Source organism: Galeopterus variegatus, unplaced genomic scaffold, assembly GCF_000696425.1.
Source record: "Galeopterus variegatus unplaced genomic scaffold, G_variegatus-3.0.2 Scaffold7631, whole genome shotgun sequence".
Classification (NCBI taxonomy): Eukaryota; Metazoa; Chordata; class Mammalia; order Dermoptera; family Cynocephalidae; genus Galeopterus; species Galeopterus variegatus.
In genome coordinates, this window is record NW_007733742.1 from 8556 (window position 1) to 19073 (window position 10518).

Sequence of the window (10518 nt, forward strand, 5' to 3'; positions counted from 1 at the left end):
ATATATATATATATATATTTTTTTTTTTTTTTTTAAAGATGACTGGTTAAGGGATCTTAACCCTTGACTTGGTGTTGTCAGCACCACACTCTCCCAAGTGAGCCACGGGCAAGCCCTCCAATCAATATTCTTTTTTTTTTTTTTTCCTTTTTGTCTTTTTTCGTGACCGGCTACGGATCGCAACCCTCAGTGTCACGCCGGCACCTCGCTCAGCCAGTGAGCGGCCAGTCTGTATGTGGGATCCGAACCCTCGGTGGGAGCGCCACCGCACTCCCAAGCGGCGCACTGTAGCAGTGCGCCACCGGGCCGGCCCCCAATCAATATTCTTTATTTTCTTGTAATAAAAACCTGTGTGCCTCTGGAATCTGTAGTGGGGATCAGATCCTGCACTGGAAATATCCTCCAATTCCAGAGGCCCAGAAACAGCCTTGGCCAAGAACCCGTGCCCAGCAGAGCCAAGCCAGTGTTCCGGAGTAAAGTACTGGCAAAGCCTTCACTTTTCTCTAGTTTGCATTTTCTCTTCAGCTTTCTCTTGTGATTTTCCAAACCACACAGCTTCTTGGGAGGCATGCTGAAGTGTTTAAAAACGAGGCAATAAAAATGAATCACTTGTTCTCAGAAGATGGCCCAGGGGTTATTTGGCTGACTAAGTGCTGACACAGCCATGCTGATGAGGCCTGAGTGGGCACTCGGCAGCCGTGGCCTGCAGACACGGTGCCTGGAAAAAGACCCTCGTCATACCCACACGAGGGCGCTCTACCGCGGCAGGCTGCAAACCACTCCAAACTAGGGGTATGTAAGGTGTGGAAGAGAACACCTGAGGTCCTTGGCACTAGCACTGAGGTTCATTCCTGTAATATTTCAGCACTCTTCAGAATTGTCTAATTGCCCAAAGGCAGCTGTCCCACTAGCCTGGCCCTCCATAGGGACCCACTGGTGTCCACCTCCCCCTCCATGCCCCTCCTACCCCAGACCCAGCATCAGTCCCTAAAGGATTTCCCAAGAGGGTTTCAGAGAGCTGGAAATGAGCTTTGCCATGCAGTCACTGAATCTAGAGAAACATTTAGGATTAATCAAAAGTCATTACCATGGGCTGGCTCATGTCTCACTTGGGAGAGTGTGGTGCTGATAACACCAAGGCCACGGGTTCGGATCCTATATAGGGATGACCGGTTTGCTCACGAGGGTGAGCGTGGTGCTGACAACACCAAGTCAAGGGTTAAGATCCCCTTACCGGTCATCTTAAAAAAAAAAAAAAAAAGTCACTACCTCACTCCTTATATGAAACTCGGTATCAGATGCAGGAGAGATTTAAATGTAAAAAAATAAAACCATAAAAGAGAAGAAAATGTAGGAAAATTTAACATGAGGAAGTTGTTTCTAAGCAAAATACAAAACCCAGAAGCTATTACGGAGAAGATAATAAATTTGACCTCATAAAGATTAAAAATGTCTGTGGGGGGTGGCGAGTCAAAGCCAAATGACAATAAAAGGCGCTGCTTCCCACCTCACTCAAAGTTCCAGCCAAAAGGCCAGTGTCCGTTACCAAGACCCTCCAGACCTCATAGGGTCTGGCTGCCTGTCTTTGCCTCCAGAGCTCCTTTCCACAGTGGTGACAAATGAACCCTGACGTCTCCGCGGCGTCCTGCAGTACAGATTTTCTTCTCTCTCATGCTAAGTGCAGAGCAGGTCGGGCAGCTCCAGGTGGTGGCAACTCCATGCAGTGACTCACCTGTGCAGGACGCCCCGTCTGTGCCTCGACCAACTCGAGACAGGGGAAGGAGAGGCCGGGCATCCCACACCGCTCTCAAATGCCTCTGCCCACAAGAGGCACACGTTCCTGCTACTCACAGCCTGTTGTTGGCCTGGGCAGACCACGTGGTGCCACCTGACTGTGGCAGGGCTGGGAGGTACAGGGCGGATGTGAACATTTGGTGGACTGCAGATCTCGCTGCTACGTCCCTGCCTCTCTCTCGCTCACTCACGCAGCTCGAACACACTAACTATACTCTTGTCCTGTGGCCTTTGCATGAGCTCTTCTCTCTTTCTGGAATGTTCTTCTCTGGGAAATCTGCTAGGCTGGCTCCCTCACCTCCGTCAGTATCAGCCTCTTCATGAGGACTTTCCTGGTCATCCGATTGCAGAGTGAAACCTCCCACGCCCACCCTGCCCCTCCCTGAGTTCCTCCCCTAGCACATGTCACCGTCTGATGGAATGTATCAGTCACATAGAACATATGTATTCAGTCTGGAAAACTGAAATAACCTTAGGGATTTCAAACAATGGGATTTAATAGAGGAGATTAGCTGTCCAATTTAGAAGGCTGAAGAAGAAAAGGGATTGACATCTGCAGGAATCAGCACAGCCCTAGTGCTGGGAGAGCTTGCAGAGACAGGTGGGGCTGTGAGACGGGGTTGCAAGAAGCGTTGCTCAAACCTAGAATTTGTCTTCACACATAAGGTCGACGGGCACAACCTGTAATTTGCTGTGCAGCTAACAGCAGAGAGGCCTTATCAAAATTTAAAAGGCCTTTGAAACGATACTAATCATCATCTGAGAACATCCACTGCAGTTTTTCAAAAAAAGGAAATGATGCGAACATATTTACTTGTTTATGGTCTTTTAGTTTTGATTCACAGGGGTGTATCTTTTCTGTACTAAAACCAGATACGTTGCAAACCACATATCTGATAAAGGACTAGTATCTAGAATATACAAGTGGTCTTCAAAAAGTTCATGGAAAGATTTGCATTATCTTTTTAATTCCATTTTCCACAAATTTTTGAAGTACCCTCATATTTAAAACTCTCAATTCAACAGTAAAGCAATGAAGAATCTAATTAGAAAATGGGCAAAAGATATGAATTTTAAAAAGCATATATAGCTGGCAAATAAGCACATGAAAAGATGTTCAACATCACAAGTAATGAGAGAAATACAAACACAACAGCGAGATATCACTGCACACCTATCAGAAGGGCTAAAATTTAAAATAGTGGCAACACCAAATGCTGGCGAGGATGCAGAGAAACGGGGCCACTCATATGTTGCAGGTGGGAACGTAAAATGGTGTAGTCCTTCTGGATAACAGTTTGGCAGTTCCAGAAACTGAAGATGCAACTAATTAACCATATGACCCAGCAATTGCACGCTAGGGCATTTATCCCAGAGACATGGAAGTCCGTGTTCTTACAAAAGCCTGTATACAGATGTTCATAGCAGCTTTACTTGTAATAAACAAAAACTGGAAACAATCTGCATGTCCTCCAATGCATGAACCAACCGTAGCATATCCACACCATGACATGTACTCAGTGATCATAAGGAACGAACTACTGATTCCCACAACCACCTGGATGAATCTCCAGGGAATTATGCTGAAGGAGAAAAGCCAGTTCCAAAAGGTGACATACTACATCAGTCGGAGTTCTCCAGAGAAACAGAACCAATAGGACAGACAGAGACATAGGAAGATATTTATTATAAGGAATTAGCTCACATGATTATGGAGGCTGAGAAGTACCATGACCTGCCGTCTGCAGGCTGGAGGTGAAGGAAAGCCGGACCACGGCCAAAGGCCTGAGAACCAGAAGTGCCAATTGATGTCCGAGGACAGGAGATGGATGTCGCAGCTCAAGCAGAGAAAGTAAATTCATGGTCCTTCTACCTTTGTGTTCTATCCAGGCCCTCAGTGGCTTGGGTGACGCCTGCCCCCATTGGGGAGGGTGGACTTCTTTACTCAGTCTATGGATTCAAGTGCTAATCTCTTCTAGACACGCCCTCACGGACACACCCAGAAATAATGTTTTACCAGCTATCTGGGCATCCCTTAGCCCAGTCAAGTTGACACATGAAAACCATCACACTACCGTGTGATTCCATATATATAACATTTTGAAATGACAAAATTTTAGCCCTGTGCTCCTAGGTCTCCTCTCCCATCCACAGCCAGGTGAGGGAGGGATGCGACCCCCAGCAGCCACACCTGTACCCAGTGGCCTGGCCCACACAGGCTGCCCCTCCACCCTGAGCACAGGGGAGGCGGGCACCATCACCCACAGTCTGGCTCGGGCGGAATCTGCCAGTTCATGCTCTGGCCAGTGGAGGAGGATTTAACACCGAGTCCCAGGAAGGGGAGAAAGGCCCAGACTAAGTTTAGACACCGACAGCCTGGGAGTGGGTGGGGTGGGGGGGTTGGAAACAGGAACGAGGCCATCGTCAAACCCTCCCCTTCAACAGGCACTGCTCAGCCCTTCCCTGCTGTTTCCACTCCGCAGTTGTTACTGTCAGATGTGCATTGTTCTTAGCCATTGCTGTGGGTCAAATGTGTCCCTCAAAGGTTCATGGACTGGAGACGACCACCACTGTGACAGTGGTAAGAGGATGGGAAGTCCTACTATGGTAATTGAAAGGTAGGCCCTTTAAGAGGTGCCCTAGCAAGTGGGTCGGTCCTTTCATGGAGCAATGAGTGGAAGGTTTAAGGGTGGTCAGGGGGGGGTTCTGAGGGCTTTATCAGGACAGTGAGGGACAAGGTCAGCTCTCTCTTGCTTGTCCCACTCTTGCCTTGTGATACCCTGAGTCACAGTAGAGTCATCCCCAAGAGGAAGGCCCTCACCAGCCTGGGCTTCCCGCTTTGGGAGCAGGGCCCCTTCCCCAGGGCCCATGATTCTTTTAGGGGTCCACAAAGATGCTTTCACTCTAATTTCTTTTAAAATCAGAAGAGAGTCCACTAGTGCTGACCATACAATGAATGCGGACCGGATTCCTCTGATCTCTACACAGCACAGCCGTGCAACACACTGAACGGTTTTTAACGAGGGAAGGGCCCAGTAGGGCAAAGGTGCTCAGGGCCCAAGAAGCCAGAACCTGCGAGAATTCAGTCCACGTGGACTCCACAGGGACTTCTGGGTGACCACCCCATGCCAGGCACTGTCCGAGGCCCTGGACAGGGACAGACAGAGCCAGGAAGATCACAAACACCACGGCCTCTCGCCACTCAGGGCCCAAGAAGCCAGAACCTGCGAGAATTCAGTCCACGTGGACTCCACAGGGACTTCCGGGTGACCACCCCATGCCAGGCACTGTCCGAGGCCCTGGACAGGGACAGACAGAGCCAGGAAGATCACAAACACCACGGCCTCTCGCCAGGGCGATGGGTGCAGCTCCCGGAGGCTGCCTCGGGGAGAGGAGCAAAGGCTCCGGAGCCGGGGCCCAGCTCTCCCGGCCCGTATCCCCGTGCAGCTCCTGGCTCCAAATCTTGGGCATTCACCCCAACAAGCAGTCTGCCTCTCATCACCACAGGCTCCTGAGCTGAGGGCCAGTCTCGTGACATTTTAATTTCATTCCCTATGGTCATCTCAGGTCCTCTCCTGAAGGTAAAGAAAATGTATCATGAAGCTTTTTATCTTGTTTCAACCTCAAGTCTCTCTGATCGCTCCCTCAGCAGCTTGTCTTCCATCCACATCACAGTCCCTGAGCCCCGGATGCTCCGCAGGTGTCCCTTCCCCAGGGAACCCTCCCCATAGGCAATGGCCCCGGCAGAGAGGCACAGGGCTGTCCGGGTCCTGGGCAGGTCCAGCGTTGTGCTGATCCCCTCCTGTCTGCAGAGCTCTGGCAAGTGTGCAAGTGACCTGACAGCTGCATGCCACGGTGTCCTGACAACCCCACGAGATGGCCGGCTTCCTCTTATGCCTCGGACAGTAACAGTAACATCGAGACGAAGGGACTTCAGAGATCTTGAGAGCCTTGGCTGTGCATGGAGAAGCCGGAGGCTCAGGGAGGCTGTGTGGCCTGCCCAAAGTCCTGTGGCCAGCCCCCATTCAGGACCCCATCCTCGCCTTTCCACCTACCCTGAGTGCCAGGGAGCAGCCCCCTCACCTCTCTGGCTGGAAGAGCTTGAACTAGTTGATTCTAAGCCTTTCTTCCAACTTTAGCAGTCAATAGTTTTATTCTATAATCAGAAGGATAAGCCTGTGGGTGGGGAAAAAACCCAAACCAAAACATATATCCACCACAAGAACCAAGGAGAGATGATTCCAGATTAACTCATTTTATGTAAAACTCAAAGACTCTGCAATTCCAGGATTTTGGAGCACACCTCCTGTATTAGTCAGGGCTCTCCAGAGAAAGAGCCAATTGTGTGTGTGTGTGTGTGTGTGTGTGTGTGTGTGTGTGTGTGTGTGTGTGTGTGTAAAGACAGAGAGAGATTTTTATTACAAGGAATTGGCTCACATGATTATGGAGGCTGACAAGTCAGCAAGCTGGAGACCAGAGAGCCGATGGTGTAGGTCCAGTCTAAGTTTTTTTTTTTGTTTTTTTTTTTTAAGATGACCGGTAAGGGGATCTTAACCCTTGACTTGGTGTTGTCAGCATCACGCTCAGCCAGTGAGCAAACCGGCCATCCCCACGTGGGATCCGAACCTATGGCCTTGGTGTTATCAGCACCGCACTCTCCCTAGTGAGCCACGGGATGGCCCAGTCTGAGTTTGCATCCAAAGGTGGCAGGCTCAAGACCCAGGAAGAGCTAATGTTCAAGTCCACAGATAGGAAAAAACCAGCGCCTCGGATTGAAGACTGTTAGGCAGAATCCTCTTACTTGGGGAGGGTCGGCCTTTTTTGTTCTGTGCAGGCCTTCAACTGATTGGATGAGGCCCACCCACATTAGGGAGGGCCATCTGCTTTACGCAGTCTACCAACTTACGTGCTAAACTCCTCCAAAACATCCTCACTGAAACACCCAGAATGTTTGACCAAATATTTGGGAACCTCATGGTCTAGTCAACATATAAAATTAATCATCATACCCCTCTAAGATTTCGGTAGGCATGAGGGCTGGAGAATTCCCCCCTTGGCTCTGACTCTAAGGGCAGAGCTGAAGGGAACAAAGACTTTGCCATCACCCCATCTCTGAGAGCTTCAGCCTCGTGGTGACAGGAGTCACAAGGTGGTGCCAGCAGAGGAACACTCTTAGCAGAGCCAGGACCACCTCTAGCAGGCTCCACGTTAGGGAGCTGTTGCTTGGGTTCATCCTCTGGCTGCAGCAGCAGACCAGCCGATCATGGGTGCAGACCAGTCCTGCAAAGGGGAAGGGGCAGGGCCAGGCAGCCAGACCAGGGTTTAACTTTCAACTCTGGATTGAATGTGCTCTCAATGGAAATAGGATCGCTCTGTCGATGGAGCTGGGAGGGTCCCTCTCCTCTCTGCAGCTACAGAGGGCAGATTTTTCTGTTCATGACTCTAACTTGGACATAAAGTGGTTCAGACTAGTGCACAGAAACTCGGGAAGGGCTCGTGACTGCTTCTCTGCCACTGTCAAAACTGGGGCCTGGTGCCCAGTTCTCATGCGCAAAGGCAAGGTCAGAGTAGGAGGCAGTCCGGTTGCTCCTGTCTGCAGGAAGGACGTGTCCCAGGCAGCACACTGCAAGGGGCAGGGCTTTCACTGGAACAGCGTGGAACCTCCGCCATCCCTTCCCACCAGCTGGGCTGATCTGCTTTTCTGCCTGCGGCCCAGCCACAACACACACTGATCAAACACTCGCCCCTGCAGGGCACATCCCTGAGCCCGGCGCCGGTGCCACAGGTCACAGCAGGCTCCTGCCCCGTGATTTGAATAGAAGATGAACCTGAGTTCCCAATTAAAGAACCAGTGTTACTCTCTTTCAGAGCAAACTAACCCTTCTAAAGCCCTTAACTAAGAACAAAAAACAACAGAATGACAACAAATCCTTTTTTTTTTTTTTCTTTTTGTCTTTTTTCGTGACCGGCAACGGGATCGCAACCCTCGGTGTCACACCCGCACCGTGCTCAACCAGTGAGCGGACCGGTCTCTATATGGGATCCAAACCCTCGGCGGGAGCACCACCGCGCTCCCAAGCGCCGCACTATACCAAGTGCGCCACGGGGCCGGCCCGACAACAAATCTTTTTATTGTCAAATAAAACACAGATGTAGAAACACACAAGTCGAACAGACAACTCCATGAGCTAGAACCACCACGTTCCGCACCACACACCACATGCTTCGCTCCAGAAGAAGCCACTGTCCTGGCTACAACAGTGTCACTTCCTTGCTTTTTAAAACTGTTTTATCACCCAAATGTGCATCTTGAAACACCTTAATTATTCTATTTTCTTCTGGCATAAAGCTCAGTCCTCAGCCTGATCTCCCTCCCTAAATGCCCCAAGGATTTTTTTTAAATCCAGCACTTTCACTATTTCTTGCTGTGGATCATTCTCAGGTATTCCTTCTTTCAATAGTATCCCGTTTGCTTTTCTCAGCTTATCTTCAACACTGTCACTTTCTATGGCTTTCCATGTTCGTCTTTTTGACTTACAAAACCATCCTTTTTTTCACTTGGCTCTGCCTGTTGTACTTTTCACACTGTATTCCTTCTATTAAAGTCTCAATTCCTGAAATGACTTTTTTCACTCATTTCTTTCGAGTTGTCACTTCATTTCTGAGTGTTTCTGATTTTTGCTTTTCATGTTTCACATCATCTTCACGTCTTTCAGTTCATTTTGTAAAATCGTTTCATTTATTTATTTTTAATTCTGATTTTAAAGTGTGGTTTTCCCGTTTTACAGGCATGCCTTTCTGGCTTGCTTTCATTGTTGGTAGGGATGTTATTCTGCTCCTTCTACTCAGCTTGGGATGGATTTGACTTTGATACTTTTCTGGTGCTCAATTTTATGTAAAAGTGTTTTTGTAAACTTTCAGAAATAAGTGAGCATCAGGAAAGCTTCTCCAGGGCTGGCCAGTTGGCTCACCCGAGAGAGTGCGGTGCTGGTAACGCTAAGGTCACTGGTTCAGAGCCCCATATTTGCCAGCAAACCCCCCCTCCACTCATCAAAAAAGAGCAAGTCTCTCCGGTTTTACAGAGCTCCCTCTGCTGCTGTTTTCGTAAAGTGTTGAAAACAACACGTCCATTAGCTTTCAGAGCTGTCCTAGCCAGTACCCGCCGCCGTGCAGGCCTTTGTCCCTATCCTCCTCGATTTGTATTCCACTCCAAGCAGTCTCTCCTCCGTGTGGGGTCCCTTCCTAGAAGGGAGCCCTGGCAGGTCAGTTTGGGGAGCTTAGCAGGGCTGGCTGCTCCTGCCGCTCGCTCTCCACGGTGGGCTGTGCGTGCACTGCTGGGAGCGAGTCCAGACCCACCTGTGTCACCAGCTGGGCTCACACAAGGATGCAGCGGGCCTCGGGAGGCTCTCCCGCTCTTCAGCCCATCAGATACCCCGGCGTTTAACATCTGCTTTCTGCCCCCCACACGCTGATAACCTGCGGGTCTTACGACTACTGGTGGTTTGTCCCCAATGCGCCTCTACTTTGGTGTTCATGAGGATACATTACCACCTGGTTTTAATGGTAATGACGTCCATAGGGGGTTTTTTATTATTATGGTGAAACAAATGTAACACTTTGCCATTTTAACCATTTTGAAGCGTAAAATTAAGTTGTTTGCAAGTTTCAGGTTTTGCAATCTAGTTTTTTTTTTTTTTTTTTTTTTTTTAAATACTGGTAAGGGGGGCCGGCCTGGTGGCGCACTGCTACAGTGCGCCGCTTGGGAGTGTGGCGGCGCTCCCGCTGAGGGTTCGGATCCCACATACAGACTGGCGGCCGCTCACTGGCTGAGCGATCCGTTGCCAGTCAAGAAAAAAGACACACACAAAAAAATACTGGTAAGGGGATCTTAACCCTAGTTTTTTTTTTTGTCTTTTTTCGTGACCGGTAAGGGGATTGCAACCCTTGGTGACACCCGCACCGCACTCAGCCAGTGAGCGCCCCGGCCATCCCTATATAGGATCCAAACCCGCGGTGGGAGCCCAGCACCACACTCTCCCGAGTGTGCCACGGGGTCGGCCCAACCCTAGTTGTTTTTATGTGGTGACACCACTACTATCCTCCCAGAATCCCCTGCTTTCAAAGCCCTAACTTTTCAAGCAAAACAGATTCCAACTGGTTTGTTTCATGACAACGTTAATGAGAACACCTCCATCAACCCTCAAAAACTGGAAGGCATCCTAGGTTTAGGCTCTATCAAAGTTCTATCGAGATCTGGTATTAAAGGAAACACATTTAGGGATAACACATACAATTATTTATTTTTTATTTTTTATTTTTGTCTTTTGTCTTTTTCCGTGTCCGGCAATGGATCGCAACCCTCAGTGTTGCCCCCACACTGGACCGGGGACCGGCAACGGGATTGCAACCCTCGGTGTTGCCCCCGCGCCTCGCTCAGCCAGTGAGCGGGAACCGGTCTGTATGTGGGATCCAAACCCTCAGGCGGGAGCGCCGCCGCGCTTCCCAAGCGGCGCACTTATCCAGTGCGCCACCGGGCCGGCCCAACACATACAATTATTAACGGTTTGGTAGTCCAATATAAAAGCAGGATAACTGTTGCTTAGGACACTCCATTTTAGTGTGGCACCTTTTTTTTTTTTTCCTTTTTGTCTTTTTTACTGACCGGTAACGGGATCACAACCCTCGGTAAATGAAATGAGCCAGCCACAGAAAGACAAATATCAT